The sequence below is a fragment of the Marmota marmota genome, unplaced genomic scaffold (genome assembly GCF_001458135.2).
Source record: "Marmota marmota marmota unplaced genomic scaffold, marMar, whole genome shotgun sequence".
Lineage (NCBI taxonomy): Eukaryota > Metazoa > Chordata > Mammalia > Rodentia > Sciuridae > Marmota > Marmota marmota.
The window spans coordinates 25,196,939-25,214,806 of NW_025999900.1; the positions used below are offsets into that span (position 1 = coordinate 25,196,939).

At 35.7% G+C, this 17,868-nt stretch overlaps 1 long non-coding RNA gene across 1 annotated transcript in view; it reads left to right on the top strand.

The window, feature by feature from the left end:
• The window catches only part of LOC125615252, a 94,075-nt gene extending 78,602 nt beyond the window's left edge, over nt 1-15,473 (top strand). Inside the window, exon 3 of the long non-coding RNA XR_007345819.1 lies at nt 14,674-15,473. This is a non-coding gene — a long non-coding RNA (uncharacterized LOC125615252). The remainder of the gene's footprint in view (nt 1-14,673) is intronic.
• Nucleotides 15,474-17,868: the final 2,395 nt, after the last annotated feature.

Sequence of the window (17,868 nt, forward strand, 5' to 3'; positions counted from 1 at the left end):
AAAAAAAAAAAAAAAAAAAAAAAAAAAAAAAAAAAAAAACCAAGGAGAAGCCAAGGCCAATTACCAGAGCTGCTAATTTTTACCAACCTAATCATTAATGAATACCATGTTTCTGAAAAGAATGTTAAGAGAATAATTGTATTTCAAGGGCTTCAAAACTGCTAAACTCTGAAGTTGTACAATTTGTGCAAATTAATATGATAAAAAGAGACAATTAAGGTTTATAATTAACAGATAAATACAAATGATCTGGTGAAGACAATCTAAGTTTCCGCTCTGTCTTATGGAGCAGTGTAATTGATTTTTATAAATGCTAATTTACAGTACATGCTCTGTTAACCATTAACACAGAGAAAAGAACGTGGAGTAAATGGAAGTCAAGGAGGAATGTGAGCCAAAGAACTAACAAGCTGGGTCTAGCCAAGGAGAAGAAATAGGAAAGTATGCCAAATATTAGAATGTGGCTTTCAAAAGGGAAAAAGACTAAAGAATAATCTTTCTCCTGTTTCTCCTTGATCACCTACCCCTGTGGGGTGGAAAAATAATCCCTCAAAATCTGTACAAGTGCAATTAAGTTTTTCCTCTATTGATTTTATACCATTTATAACTGGCTAGTTGTATTTCCCTGAAATTTACAGCATGTGGGTGGAATGATCTGACTCAAAATATAGATCACATTGTATAAATAAAATGTATTTCATCAGGGAGAAGTTTCCCTGGCAAGGACAGTTGAACTGTTCAGAGAGAATCCTGTGTCACTTCTGGTCAGGAGAAGCCTGCCATATGTAATCAGATGGCGTGGACAGAGAATATTGATGGAGATCACATGTGATCCCCACACCCAGTGTGGCAATGGCTGACACTCCAGATGGTAGGCAATTTGGGATGGAGCTGCCTCTCACAGGGGAAGCTCCCACAGAGCAGTTCCAGCGTCAGCACCTGTAGGGATTTATCTATTTAAGTTGGTTAATGAATCTCCTGAGCCATTCTAGGAAGCCAGAGAGTTCACAGCAAAAATATTCTTTTCCTGATGTGGAAGGAATAAAGATTAAAAGAGTAAAGGGAAGGAAGAGGGATTAGGAAGAGAGGGAGAAGTTTGCTCTGTCTATTCAGGACAGGGACTGTGTCTCATTTATTTGTATTCTTGATTTCCAACAATATTCTTTACATGATAGACACATGAAAAAGATTTGTTTTGATAATGAAAATAGAGGATGGAAACAGTGGCTCCCTTTTATTCACAGAAATGTAGCTTCAGTTACCTGTGCTCAATTGCAGTCCAAAAATATTAAATAGAAAATTCCAGGATAAGCAAGTCCTAAGTTTTAAATATATCACAATTGTTCTGTTTTATTATTGGTTATTGTTGTTAAGTTTTTTCTGTGCCTAATTTATAAATTAAAATTTATTATAGTTATGCATGTAGGGGAAAGAATGTAGTATATGCAGGCATCAGTATTATCTGTGGTTTCAGGTGCCACCTTGGAACATATCCCCTGCAGATAAGTGTGTAGGGGGGCATTACTGTAATTCATGTTATTTATAAAAGGAAGTCTAAAGATATGACTTTTAATTTTGAGAGCCTAGAGGTTTTTACTTGAGTCTGATGAACACTCTGCTTTTGAGTTTTCAAGTTGCAGTCAGTAAAAGTAACAAAGGAATCTGGATGGAGAGAGCATCGAAGGATATCTTAAGAAGAGCATCATTGTTCTAGGGTTTTAGACCTGGTGAAGTCAGGAATTGACTTTTCAGTTACTGATCCTTCTATCCATGCTTCATTAACCTGTTCCCGGTGAGTTAGGAGTCCCTTCAAGCATTTCTAAGTATAACTTGCTAGTGAATGTGATGTCTTTCCTGAAATTCGTAATCCACAAGACCAGTTGTACTTGCAATAGCACATTTTTTGGTTCCTTTTTTTGTTCCCTTTTTGATAAATCATATTTGAATTCTGAATTTAAAATTCTTTAAAAGGCAAGGGCTGGAGCTGTAGCTCAGGGGTAGAGCGCTTGCGTAGCAAGTGTGAGGCACTGGGTTCGATCCTCAGCACCACATAAAAATAAACAAATAAAATAAAGGCATGCTGTCCATCTACAACTACAGAAAAAAAAGGCAAAACCTGGATTTTAGGAGTTAAAACAAAAGGCACTTTTAACACTCCAGTAGCTTTTTATTAAGTAGGAAATAAACATATTCCATAGACCAAGGCTGTCCTTAGAAATACAATGTGAGTTATACATATAATTGTTAATTTTCTAGTAGCAACATTAAAAAATAAAAATTAACAGGTGAAATTATTTTTAATACTTTTAATCTAATCCTATATATTCAAAATATCATTTCAATATGTAATCAGCATAACATACAGGGATTTTTATGTACATATTTTATATTATCTTTAAAGTCTAATGAATATTTTATAGCACAGCTCACATGGTGCTGGTCATATTTCAACAATTCATATCACATGTGATTGATAGCTACTGTGTTATGCAATATAGGGGGCAAGGGAAGAGGAGAGAGAGATCAATTCCTAAATGCATCTTCCAGAGGTGTATTGATTCTTACTCCAATCATAAAACATAGAGTTGTGATGGAGATGAACTTGTATCTATGGTCATAATACTTATTTATAGTATAAATAAAGTTTAATTGGTACAAAGATGATAAAGCTGAATAATTATATCTCACCAAGAATGAATTTGTTGGATCTATTATAACTATGTTAAAAAGAGACTTGCTTAACAGATCTTAAGGAAATCATATGTTTATCATTAACTAAACACTCTACTCAGAATAGATAGCCCTATTGATACAGTGAAGATCACAAATATACTTTTCTGTTTTTATAAAATCTTTTGGGCCAATTGACACAGCTACATATGATACGACAAAGGCCAAAAGTATGGCTTTGGTCCATCTCTGGGCAGTGCTCTTTCAAAGGATCTGGATTCCCTGTCTAAACCATGGTAATTGTCTTATAGCACCCATCAAGAAGGAGAGGAGGAAGAAGTTCCCCTTTTAGCTTTTTTTCTCTAGAATTTTGTCCTATGTGATCTATTATATTTAGTATGCATATATAATTTCTTTTAACTTCCACCCCATGTGAATGTATGTAAGAATCAATAATGTTGCTGCTGGGTGCCAACATTCCCAGCCTCTGTTTTTAAGTTTTTTGAGACAGGTTCTCACTAATTGGCTTAGGGCCTTTCTAAGTTGCTGAGGCTGACTTTGAACTTGGGATTTTCCTGCCTCAGGCTCCCAAGTCACTTGGATTATGGGTGTGTGCCACTGTGCCCGGCCACAGTTCTACTTATTATGATGAAAGCTAAAACCAAAGAAAATGGAGGTAGCATTCTAGTTCCTTACATGAAAGTAGCCTCAAAGTTTAGAGAAGGTGTTTTTATATATTTTTATTTTTAAAATACATTTATTTTGTTTATTTATTTTTATGTGGTGCTGAGGGTCGAATCCAGGACCTTGCACATGCTAGATGAGCACTCTACCGCTGAGCTACAACCCCAGTCCCTAGAGCAGGTGTTTTTAAGAATACCTTTCTCTGATAGAGAGTCAAAGAAGCATCCCTGATTAAAACAACATGTGACAACAAAAAGAGGAAATGTTGTCATCACAGCAATATCAGCATGGCACATCAAACCGGGTGATAAAATAAATGCTTTGGTAAAATAAGCGGAGTGTGGATGTCACACTGTGCCTTACTGAGCCTTTACCCCTGGTAAAGTATTTGATATAGCTGAGATTCTCAATGGCTACTCTTAGGGACAGTATCATTTTTCTAGAAATCCAATAGAATTGATTTTTTTCTACAAAGATGTATTATAACTTCTGTAGTGGGCATGAGAGAAGCACAGAGGCTGCACAGATAAGCCCAGCAAGGTTCCGGCCTGCAAGGGACTGGTAGTGTACCCAGAAACTGGTAGTGTACTATTCCAGAAAGCAATAGAAGTGCAGAAAAGGGTAGACAATTCTGCCTGAGGAGTGAGGCAGATTCTTCAGAAAGTAGTGAGGAACTGGGTATTGTTGAATGAGTAGAATTTTCCTGGAGGAAAGAAGCAAGGAGCAAAGAAGGGTTATTTTAGGTAGAGTATTATATTTTAAAAGGTGAGGGTATGATGTACTTAGCCTATTTAAGAAATGGGGACTGATGGGGACCAGACTGTAGGATGTTAGAGGGCATAGACAGGTGAGGCTGGAGGGTAGGCTGGGAGTCTTATAAAGGGCCATGAAGATGTTGTTTGGACTCCCTGGGCAATGAAGAAATGTAAAAGATGTGACACACAGGAGTGTGCCGGCAGTGTGGTGGTGTGAGGCCTGAGGAGAGAAAGTACACCAGAGACAGAGCCCAGTAGTAGCTGGCAGATGGGGGACATGAGGAGGGAAAGGAGCCAACAGATTATAGAGCAGGATCTTCAAGGGTTGATGACCAACTGACGAGGTCCAGGGGTCAAAGAGGAAAGATGAGCTGTAATGACATATTTTAGAATAATCCACAAATCAAATTACACTGTTTTCCCAGAGTACGAAAATTGTGAAAAGGGGGTAAAATCTGTTTTGCTTACAGAGAATGAAGTACTCTAACCCTGAAAATTCATATTGAAAAAAAAGGTCTCCTTAGTTTTAAAATATTTTTAGTATTATTTAGTTTGATACTATATTGGAAAAAAAACTGTATACATAACTTACTTTGAACGCATAATATTATTTAAATGCCCACCTGAATTCCAGCTTGGGGCTCTCGCAAGCATCAGTTATTTCCTAAATATGGCCACTCAAAGGGGAATACAGAGAGGTGATGTGTTGGAATGGCTACACCTTGAGGCTAGGCATGTCTGAGCCTCTTTGGTCTGGGCCAGTCCTGTGTCAACTATGGATGGATGACATCTGTTTCTTCAAAACATTCTATGTTCTCTGAAGTGATCTTACCATATGGTGGGCAATGTCAGTTAATTTTGGATAGGAAAGTTCAGAAAGTGGACATGCAAAACTCTGGATTGAAGCCTAAAAAGTCTTTATGCGAGAGATTTAATTTAGATCCCAGAGATCTCTGGGATCAAGACTAATGCTATTATCTAAAACCTCATCAATTTTACCAGTGGATTAAATCACTTCTTACTGTGAGCAAAGCTTCACTCACCTTACGAATGGATAGTTCTCTTTCAGATCCACTGGAAGCCTATAAATTTGAAACTATTTTATATTTAAAGCTGTTGGGTTATTGTAGGCACCATGGACTGTTTTTCACTTAATTGCTGCCCCTTGGGGGATCTGTACAGAGGTATCACTTTCTACTAGCCACAGAGAGAATGACCCGATTGTGCCTTGAATTTCCTCTAAATACAATCTATTGATTTTCTTTCTCCCACAGTAAGCAGGGTGATCTTCGTTATTCCAAAGCAATTAGGTAGAGTATTTGGTTGGACTCTTCTTCAACCTTGAAGGATTCTATTTACTCTCCTCCATTATAGCCTTAAACCTTTAGTCCCTATATAGCCGAGAGTTGCTTTTCTGCGCCAATAAGCAAAAGCATTACAATATTAATAACCCTTGGCCATGGGTTTAGCTTCCTCACCTTCTTCCCATGCTTGGATGACTTCCTCCGCATTTGAAGTAATCAATAGTGGCCTGAAATTCACTCGGGCTCTCACACACTCCATGAAGTTTCCAAAATAAGCTAGTGGCAAGTATTTAATTAGCTCATTTTGTTTCTGTCAAGACAGAGGTGCAGACTTGAGTCCAAGCACTGGGATACAATATAGCTGTTCCTGAAACTTCTTTACCTGGCAGTAATAGGAATGGGATTCAGAAGACTCACAAAGACTACTACCCTCTCTGTGGCTTTGTACATATCTCTTGCTAATCTGGCCTCTTGTTTTCCTTCGAGTAAAAAGAGTAGGATGCCACTAATCTTTTGAGAGAGGTTTCTTTAGCAGTGAAGACCAGGATTAGCACCAGTCACCATATTTGGTGCCAAGATAAAAGATGCACAAGACACAGCCAAATGGGGAAAGAAATATAAGTGCATGGTGACAAGTGTTTGCCTGTGCAGTGGGAAGGACTCTGCTAGAGCTGGGGGCGTGGAGGAGTGCCAGGGTGAGTATCTGTAGGGCTGTGACTGAGGTGAGCCCTAGGGCAGGGCTGTTCCTGGGACGACAGGAGGCTGAGGACAAAGGCACTGCCCAGTTTCTTGCTTTTCCTGTAGTCTTTGTAGTAGGGAAAGATTTATTTTCTCCCCATGTCCAGTCAACAATATTTATTTCCATATGCTGCAAAACATCTGAATAAAGGAAGTATCTCTTCGGATATTTATGTTAGGAACTGTCGGCTCTTTGCTGATAGCTATCTGTGATTTTTGAAGTCACTGTATTTCCATCCAGATGAGCCAGTAGTGAATCTCACGCATACACAGGAAAAAGCTGTAGCGAGTTCCAGTGGATAGGAAGCTGAGATTAGCTGGCCTGAGGAGGCCTTCTGCAATGGACTGGCAGGAAAGCCCGGAAGGGTATTCACAGGCTAAAAGTGAGAAGAGTTCCTGATCCCTTCCTTTGGTTCGTGGAGAAAGCTCCAGCTCTGTGATTCGGGGTTAACAGTTCTACCACACTGGTAGGTCTCCTGCATGGGAATCCCACCCAAATTCTCACTAGAGAGAAATACCACAGGTTACAAAGCTCTGTTCCCCACGGCTTGTACCACACTTCCTTGCCTTGTTAGGGGTTTATTTAGGCTTCATGTTAATTCAGAAAAAAAGAGTAAAGGCAGTTTACATAAATGCAGACATAATAAAATAAAACCTAAGATAATACTGCTTAGGAGTGTATGAATGCTGACCCTTTAAAAGATTCATGTGTTTTGACTTAGCAATGATATCCCTAGAAATTTACCCCCAAAATAAGAATTAAAGTATCCTGAAAGGTTTACCTTTTGTTGTTCTTATTCTTTTAACATTTTTTCTGCTTTTAAAAAATTGTGAACTTAATTAACAGAAGAGTATAAAAGTGTATATGTACTATTAATAAGAACAATAATGAAGTAAACGTTTGTGTTAAGATAAAGAAAACTGATGTCTTAGAAATGCCTTTAAGCCCCTCTACAATTGCACCCTTCCTATACACTCTCTCTTAAATATGCAATAATATTAATATTATTGTTGTGTAATAATCATTCCATTGCTTTTTAAAATAATTTTACCACTTCTAAGTATATTCCTAAATAATATATAATTTCCCTGCCTATTTAAAAATTCTGTGATTGACTTCTTGGTCTCAATGTTACGCTATTGAGATTTTAAAAATACTGGTATATATAACTCAATTTCATTTATTTTCTCTGTTCTGTTGCATTCTAATATTTGAATATTCCACAATGTATTTATCTAGTCTAGTATTGATAGATATTTAGGTCATTTTCAGTTTTCGCTATTATGAGCAGTGTGGCTAGTTAGTATTATTGTACCTATATAATAATATAATATGTTCAAAAGATTATCTATGGTATATACTTAAGATTGATTTGTGGTGTTTGACTTTACCACTTTTCCAACCTAGGTAATTTTCCAAAGTGACTGTTCCAGTTTAGCTCTCACCTGGAGTAGGTGAGGAGTCCTTTGTTCTACATCAGCACATTACTTAAAATTTATTCTTAAAGATTTTACATTTTTTTTGTCAATCTTGGGGCTATAAAATTATAACTGATTATGGTTTGGTTTGGATTTCCTTGATTCCTAATGAAGCTAAACAACCTTTGGGTAATTCAGGTTTTCTCTTTGGAGAAAGTGCCTATTAAAGGCTCTTTTCTAAGTTATTTGCTTTTTTTGTTTTTTTAATTGAGTCATGCAAGTTATTGATATGTCCTGATTTTGATCCCTTTGTCACTTATATGAGTTTCCAGTATTTTTCTCCAATTTTGATATTTGTCTTTTGTCTTTATTATGGGATCTTCTTATAAACAGAATTTCTTAATTTTAATGCAATCAATTTTATACATTTTTTACTTTATGGTTTGTGCATTTGGTTTTATTTACAAACTACTTCCCTGTTCATGGATAATTAAGTTATTTGCCTTAATTTTCTCTTAAAACTTTTATATATCTGCCATTTGCTTTTGGGTCTTTCATCTTGGAGTTGATGTTGGTGTGTGGTAGGAGTCCAATTTTACATTTTTTCTGTATGGATAATTGTCCCAGCACTATTTAGGAAAAGTCCATTTTCTTTCTTGACTGATTTATGGGGCCAACTATGTCAGACATCAAATATCCATATGTCTGTGGGACAATTTTTAGAATTATTATTTCATTCCTTTGATCTGTTAAAAAATAGACTTAGGCACATTAAAATTTTAAAGCTTTCATTTGAGCAGACAGGGATTCATGAATTGGCAGCTCTCGACTACATATAGTTTGTTCCTTGGCTCTGACAAAAGGGAGTGGAGAGGAAGGCCTTTTATTAGGAACATGGAAGAAAGGCAAAGAAAATATTTGGTTAATGTGGAGCTGTAGGCTTATTTGGATCATTGCAGCAGAAAGTACTTAGTAAGAAGATAGTTGGTAGTTTCTGATTGTTTAAGCTTAAGTTTTGTTTTACCCTTTACACTTGAGTTGGGGTGTAGTTTATTTATGTAGGAATCCAGGACACTGGAGCTGCCTTAGCCTAACGTGTATTTGTGTGTGTGTGTGTGTGTTTTTAAACAAAACTCCTTGTCGCTTCCTATAGATACTATACTGTCCCAATATCTATAACTTTATAGAGAGTCTTAGTATCTGGTAGAACAAAGTTATCTGACTTTGATTTTCATCAATAGGATTTTGTTTCCTTTTGGTCTTTCATATTTCCATATAAATTTTAGAATTTGCTTTCAGGTTCTGCGAATAAACAGTTGGGATTTTATTGAGATGGCCTCAATTTGGGAAAAACTGACAACATCTTTACATGATTGAATTTTCCAATCCATAAATATATTTCTACTTTTATTTACATTTTTAAAAATGTCTTTTATAAGATTTATAATTTTGTTCATAAAGATCTTTTGAATAATGTTATTGAGATATCTTTAAAATTTTTATTCTTATTTGCTTTTGTTGACATCAGGATGAAATTGATTTTTGCATGTTATTTCTTTTTAATTTTAATAATATACCCATAGAGATTTTTGTTTTCTGCATGTACAGTCATATCATTGGCAAGTACAGTAAGGATAGTTTTATTTCTTCTTTGTTTTTCCTTTTTCTTTTGGCCAGGCACAATACAGTGTTGAATAGAAAGGACAACTATGTAAAAACTTGTCTTGTTCCTGATCTTAAATGAAATGTTTCATCGATTCTCCATTAACATGTTGTTTGGGGCAAGTTTATTTTTAAAAATATTTTATTAGGTTAAGAACATTTCCATCTTTTCTGAGTTCGTTAATTTTTTTAAATCATAAATGATTGCTTTATTATAGTTTCCCTGCCTAGGATTCAGATGATTATATGATATTTCTTATTTTAATATGATGAATTACATTATTCGTGTATTTTCTAATGTTAAAACATCTTTGCATTCTTGAGAAATCCAGACTCATGATTTTTTATATACTGCTTAAATCAATTTGCTAATTTAAAAAAAAATTTGTGGTTTTGTTCACAAGTAATATTGGCTTGTAATGTTGTTTTGCTTACTGTTCTTGACAGACTTTGATATCAGGCAGGCAACATTATAAGTTTTTTTAGAGCAGTTTTAGGTTCACAACAAAATTGAAAGAAAATTACAGAGATTTATACCTCTACCCCATATGTACATAGTCTCCACATCATCAACATTACCCGCCAGATTATGTTTGTTATAGTCAGTAAAACTACACCAACACATCATAATCAATTAAAATCTATGGTTTACATTCAGGTTCATTCCTGCTGTTGTACATTCTATGGGTTTAGATATATTTGTAAAGATATGTATCTACCATTTTGGTATGTATGGTCCTTGGTAGGACAGTATTCCACAGTCCTAAAAATCCTGTGTTTGGCCTATTCACCCTGCTCCCAACCCAGGGTTACTTTTATAATGGAACAAAGGAAAAATGTAAATATGAAAGAAAAGATAAACCTTAGGATTGAAGTTGAAATACAAAATGTATGCCATAAAATCTCTTACCTGGCTAGGAATTTGGCTCTGAGCTTTCTAGTAATGAATTTAAATCAATTTCATGATTCACAGACATCACAGAGACAAAATCAAGCTAACTGTTAGTAAATAGAACAAGGTTTTTTTTTTTTTTTTTTTTTTTTTTTTAAATGAGGTAGTATAATGGTGGTGGTTTAGAGACTATTCTTGGAGCTGGGTTACCTGATTTTCAATCCCTTGTCTATAATTTACTAGTTATATAAGTTGTACAGTTGCTTAATCTCTGCATGTTTCAGTTTTCTCACCTGTAAATTAAAGATAATTATGTATCTCTTCATCAAATATTTCACAAATTAAATAAATCAACACAAAGGAAATAGTTTGAAAAGTGATGGATTCTTGGTAGCATTCAATAAATATTAACCTTAATCTTCAGTTCTGATACTGAGACCAGAAAGAAAATTTCCCCTTAGATTTCCTTTTTAGAGAATATTGTTTAATGAAAAGGACAACAACCCAACAAAATTCTTTTATGATGATTATCATCAATCATCATCATCATTTTAAGCATGAATAACTTTCATCAGTAATGCTTTTTACAGTTGAGCTTTTGGTAAATTTTAAGGACAGTGAGTCTGAGGTAATACTCCATGAGTAGGACCTGTGACATAGCCATGTACTCTTCCACATTTTTGGAGCATTTTACTAAAGAAGCATAAATAAAAGACCACCTTGACTCCACATGGGCCAAGAAGAGTTTCTCCTTGGGAAGTTTTGGGTGTGTAGCAGTGCTCTCAAGAGTAGTCAATGCCCAATGACTGCATTAATTTTATCTTGGGTAAAATTAAAATCAAATGCTGATTAACTATCACCTTGGTTATGATTTCATTATTATACAGTGTCTACATACCTAAATCAATTAACTTATAAATTAATTGATTACCCTGTATTCCAGTCAAATAACAAATAACACATCTGAGTTTACTGTGTGTTGCATTGCACTCAAGGACTTCACATATGACTTATTTAACCCTAAGAACAATCACATGAGGCAGATCCTGTTTTCATCCCCATCTTACAAGTGAGCCATTCAACTAGTAAATGACAACTAAGATTCAATCCCAGATAGACTGGCTCCTAGATCCAAATGTTAGTGAGACGCCTGCCCAGAAGGATGACTTTGCTTTCGAATAGTTGGCCTGTGCATAGCTGTTCTTTGTGGCAGGAATTTTATAGTTGGCCATGGTATTCCAAAGGATGAAATGATATTATTTGAATGTGAAAGTGTTTTTTCCTTCTGCATTTCATGACAAGGCACATAGCCAGCCCAGCCAACAGTGGCACCAATATACAAAGCAAAAACAACACTGACAACTTTCATGCAATTTCCATCTGATCAGTTATAGATCTTAACTTCCACAGTGGATTAAGGAGCAGGTTCTAAATAATCATCAATAATGAGGTCAATAGTGGATTGATTTTATGATCTCTATGATCAATTCCTGTCTACTGAAATATAGATAAAGAAAAAAATCTAAAAGAAGAAAACATACACAATCTTTTGTAACTCTAAAGGGATTTCTTTACAAGTTAATAGAATCTGTCCATGATCAGTAGAGGAATAACTTCCCAAAGGACCCTTATTCCTGCATAACATATTGGCTTGGTAGGCCAAAGCCTTCAATTTATCAGGATGGAAACAGGCATGCTGCCATCTCTAGGGTCTTTTTCTTTAGTAAAAACCTGTGGTTCTCTATAGTTGGATTCTTCAGGCAGAATCCTATCATGTTATGCTATCACAGAAGCATAACATTTAGCTTCAGCCGTCTAATATGAAGCTTCAGTAGCTGTACCAGGTGAGATTAGAACCTGGGGGAATACTTTTTGATTCTCTCGGTTTCTTGGGAGTCATAATTGGGGTAGTCCTGACACAAAAAGGAGCGAGCACTTCCAGTGGTTACTCCCTATATGACTTTCCAGGATCTTACCAAAGATGTCCAAGAAAACGTTCTCCTCCTTGATCTTGTGACATGTGTACTGCAGAACTTGGAGGACACCCTACAGTAAGGTGACTGCTTTGGGATCTACTCTTGATAATGCTGATTTGGAAATAGTAAAGATGCCCTTTCAAGAACTATAATGGAATTCACAGTGTGATTTTAGCTGAGTGGTTAAATAGTTGTAGAATTAATAAAGATATATACCAACAGGAACCTGAACACACCCTTCCAAGTAGTCCTTTAATAGTTCTGAGATCAGGAAGTCTCCATAGGTAATTTACAAGGTTAGAGTTACTTTTTACAAATCCCCTGTTCAATACAAAAGAACATTCCTAGACTCAGCAGAGCACTACCTAGACTTTAAGAAAAAAACCTGGAATCTATATAAAACTGGGAAGGCAAGCTTCCTGGCAGTTAACCAGCACCTGCACTTCTAAGACTAATAAGTCCTATCTCTGATAGTGATGTCCTAGAATTTATACTCATTTCTACATTTAATGGTCAAACTCAGCTATTATCATATGAATTAATTATAAAGTATTTTTAATGTAATAAGTTTTGGGGGGTTTTCTTTTTCTTTTGAGGTTCTGGGGAATCAAACCCTGGGCCTTCTACATGTTAGACAAGTGCTCGATCACTGAATTATATCTCCAGCCCAATCATAAGTTGATAAAAAGGCTTCAGTTTGAAAACTCCAAGATAATTCTGAATTTCTTGATGTAAGTTTTATAGATTCACTTATTTCATTTTGCTTTGGTCTACCTGTCTCACAATTATATGTAATAGGAATAAGAAGAGAAAGCCCCGGGTTGGGGTTGTGGCTCAGTGGTACAGCACTTGCCTAACACGTGCAAGGCCCTGGGTTCAATCCTCAGCACCTCGTAAAAAATAAATAAATAAATAAAATAAAGGTATTGTGTTCAACTACAACTAAAAAATAAATATTAAAAAAAGAAGGGAAAGCCCTATGTATGTTGGAAGCCGATGTGGATGAGACTCGTTTTAAGTTATTAGTAACTAATTGAAAAGAGGGAAGCTAAGAAGTTTCTTCCTCCAGGCATTGAAGCAAAGTTTTAGAAGGTCACAGGATGGTAGCAGACCATCAGTAGAACTTGAAAGCTCTTTAACTCAATTCTTTCCCTACATACAGAAGTGCGGACTGACTTCAGGGTGGATAAGTTTAGACTTAAAACTTAGGGAAAGTTGACTCTTTCTAACTGGACCAAAATTTTAACTCCAAGCATAATAATAAGTAGGCCAGAAATAACTTTAATATAGTATTTAATTCTAACTTTGGAGAAGACATATAGTAAAAATTTTCCCCATGAGCCACCATCCAGTATCACCAGATTCTTTTCATTAAGAACTTTAGTAGACTCTCTAAAGAAAGTTTATATCCCAACAGGAATATAAACCATTCATTCCTAAATTGTATCTGGCTGAGTCTCATTATGCTCACTAAAAATCCTGGGTACCCAAGGTCTTAGAAATAAGGAACTCTGCCATAGAATATACAGAATAATTTGAGATTTAAGCAACATCACCAAAAACCATAAAGGAAGCAAAAAAAAAAATGGAGATTTTGAAGGAAAAATGTCAAGACAAATCATGTACTGCTTCCTCGGGGGTTAATGATGACTGGAAAGAAGGGGTTCTGGCAATGTGAGTAATGGAACTCAACGGCAATGCAGAGTTAAGGGGAAGGAGGATCTCACTCAACCTTACCTTCGAGTATTACAAAAGTATTACTGTATTATTCTCAGTGTATCAGGACAGGAGGGACATGATTCAAGTTGATTTTTTTTAGATGTCTCCAATATGAAGTAATTTTCTCCTTTATAATTAATATTATGTGGAGTGATTATTTTGAGTAATTAGCATGTATTATGTGGAATGATGTTTTTCATATGTATGTATGTGTGTATATATCTTGTTCCTCTTTTCTCATATGACAGTTCTCCAACTTTAAACCACTTATATGGAGAGCCAAGTGATTTAAAATTAAGGTTTCCTGTAAGCAGGCATTAGAAGCCATTCTTCAAAGCCAAAGCATTCAATTTCTTGCCTTTTCCATGCTACTTTGCATCTAGGAAAAGATTCTTAGTCTTAGATCTTATCATGTTCAAAGAAAAGCAACCGAAGACTTAGCGCATATCACAGAGTAAAGCTGTTTCCCCAGGTGACCTGGCTTTTCCTGCATCTAGAAAGTCAAGCTCATCTAGTCCAAGGTGGAGCACCAATTCCTGGAATTATGAGACACTTTACATTTTCTGGGTCAGGTCCTTGGTACCAAGGTGGGGCTCAGTGGTGAGTCATTTATACATACAGTCAAAAACCACCTTTAAGAAGTGTGGTATATGGCTACTGAGGGTTTGGGTGGCCTGAGGGTCTCATCCTCTAGTCAAGAATCAACAGGGAAATCAATTTCTGAAAGTGAGTGTGAGAGATGATACAATGATCCTTAATGAAATCCTGTAAGAGGACCTAAGAGGCAATATGGAACAGAAAGGCTCATTGTCAGTATAGCCAAGTTCTGAAGGTTGACCAATTTGTCCTTCCAGACCCCATCCATTCTGCAACACAGCCTTCCCCTTGAAGAAGCCAGACAATAGATCTGAGATGACCTGCCTTTGCCATCATCCTGTACTCTAAGAGGCATTCCAGGGATGACATTGGCCTGTGATCTGGATTGAAACAAGTTTTTCTGATTTCCTGTGTAGACCTGCATTGCCTAATGCAACTGACCAAAGGAGACACAGTTGATCACGTTTTTTAAACAGTTGAAATAGACGCCATTCTGGCTATGATAACTCTCAGAATGAAGACAGCAAGCTCTATAACAGGTTGACTCTCCTTCGACTTACTGAAGAGGGACATGGAACAACCTGGAAAGAAATATATTACAGGATGACTGGACTGTGGAACCCAGAAAAGAACTCTCCATTATCTTCCTCCGTGAGAAAGAAGTAAAGTGATATGAAGATGAAGCCCACCTAGCTTCTCCTTACCTTCAGACTACCTACCTTTTTATCTGAGTGCCTGCTGTTGGTGGACTTCATTCAAACTCTCCTTTACTGAAATTACCCACTTGTTATCATTCCCCATCACTTCTTTGCCATTTGCATATGTGCTTTCAATCAAACACATTCTCAGAACCATATTGTATGAAAGAACATTCACTCTCCCTTTATGCATGTATGATATATTTACATTTCTATGGATTTACAGATTCTTATCATGGGTTTGCGTGCATTACTGCCATTATTTATATTGAGGCTCAAAATGTTCCAGATTTGTTGAGTAAGATATTGTAGATCTTTATCACCAAAACTTCAGTGTAATCTTCCTAACAATAAAGTTATTCTTTTAAATAATCACAGAATTATCAAAATTAATACATTTAAGATTCATATATTATTGTTTTCTAAACATCAGTCCATGTTAAAATTTTGTCAATTTTCTCAATAAAGTTTTTCATAATCATCTCCCTACCCCCACACAGATTTTAAACTGGGACCTTACATTGCTTTTAGCTGGTATGCCTTTTAAATCTCTCTCAATCTGGAAGTTATTTAGCCTTTTAAAAAATCTTCAATGTTGTTGGCCTATGTGGAAGGATTTATCCGATTATTTTGCTGAAAGTCCTTCAATTTGAGGTAGGTTAATGTTACTGAATGATTAGAGTCAGATTATTTATATTTAGCAGAAATATTCAGTGGTATTATATTCTTAGTGCATATGTCAGAAGGCATGTGGTTTAAGTTGATGTCCTCCAGATTTCTTCACTTAAAGTTATTATTTCCCTTTGAAATTGATTAAGAAATTGGTAGAGAGATATTTTGAGGTTAAGTATATATCATTCTCTCATCAAACTTTTACCTACTAGTTGTAGTATTTGTTATTGATTCCAGCCTGAATCAAGTATTATTGTTATCATGATGGATACAAAATGGTGATTTTCTAACTCTACCAATACTTCATCATTTATTAGTAGGCATTCTACTCTAAGGAAGATTTTCCATCTATTCTATCATTATTTGTTTTTCATTCATATATTTCTGTATGGTTTCATGGGTTCTTCTTTTAGTCAGTGAGTTATAATTTATTACTATCATTATTTAATTTGATAGTCAAAATATCCCAGATTTGGCCAGTGCAAGCCCCTCCTAACTGAGTCTGGTGGTTTTTTTTTTTTTTTGACATGTCTACATCATTATTTCAGCTTTCTTTTGGATACAATAAGACATTTCAAACTCATTGTGTACTTTTCTTGCCTCAGCTCTGGAAGTAGCCGTTTCTCCAAGGAGTAATTGTTCCTCTTAATGGAGAATGGTATTTAGAATCCCAGCTGTGGACAGCAGAGGTACTTGTTGTTCCCTGAGTTTTATTGCTTTGTCAGCAGACAGAACTAGGCAAGAAATATATGCATCTGAGGGCATATGTGTTTATTATATGATATGTATATATATATATGTATATATACACACACACACACACACACACACACACACATACACACACACACATGTACATTTTTATGAGTGCAAATGTAAATATGTGTATACATGTGTGGAGATATATATTTATTTGTGATATATATGTATATATGTATATCTCACAAATTCACATTATACCCCTGATTATATTCCAGATTTGTAGGGCTTATTCTAGGCTTCCCCTTTCCACATGTGTAATTCCCTTCACAAGAGCTAGGTTTTAAAGCCATCCATAAAAGAAGGATAATCTGAGGGAAGTCATGGTGATAGTAGGAAACTAGAGGAGAAAAGGCCTTCAAAATCTATTTTTAGTGTGGGATATCTTCTTGATGACTAATTGATGACTAACATAAAATCCAATGAAAATAGGAAATATGAACTAGAAAAGTAAAAATTAAAATTATAAATATCTTTGTTTTTAATTGATACATAGTAATTGGACATATTTATACAGTGCAGCGTGACATCTCAATGCATGTACATAGCATGTGATGATCAGATCAGGGTCTTTGGTCTATTCCCTGTTCACTTTCTTTCTAGTACTTCATTTGGGATTGTTTGCCCTGAGTTGATCTGGGATAAAAGTGGTAAAAGATAGTACTTTTTAAGTTTAAAAAAATTGTTTTTTATTTATTTGTTCTAATCAGTTATATATAACAGCAGAATGCTCTTCAATTCATTGTGTACAAATGGAGCACAATTTTTCACTTCTCTGGCTGTACTCAGAGTAGGGTCACACCATTCGTGCAATCATACATGTACCTAGGGTAATGATGTCTGTCTCATTCCACCATCTTTCCTATCCCCATGCCCACTCCCCTTCACTCCCTCCCTGGATATGATAGTTCTTTTCAAGAGTCCAGTGTGATGTAGGGGAAGAGCAATGGCTTGGGATTTGGAAGATATTATTTAGTTCTGGAAATCAAGTTAATGTAAACTTGAATGAGCCATTTAGTCTTTCTTGTGTTTTTTAAAAATTTATTTGTATGCTAATAGGGGAGGCTTACAAAGTTTTCTTATCACTATTAGATCACAGACAAGTAAAATATCAAATCTTCTGTTGTAGATTCCTAGAATAAAATCTTCCATTGTAGATGCATGGTGAGAGATATGAATGAGAAGAAACCAAAATCTTTCCAAAGAGGGAAGTAGGAGAAGAGGTGCACACAGTGTGGCAAATGTTTGCCTGACCTCTAAAAACTGAGGTTGGGAAAGAACCACTGAGCTACTGCAGGACTCATTTTCATCAGTTTCAGTTTT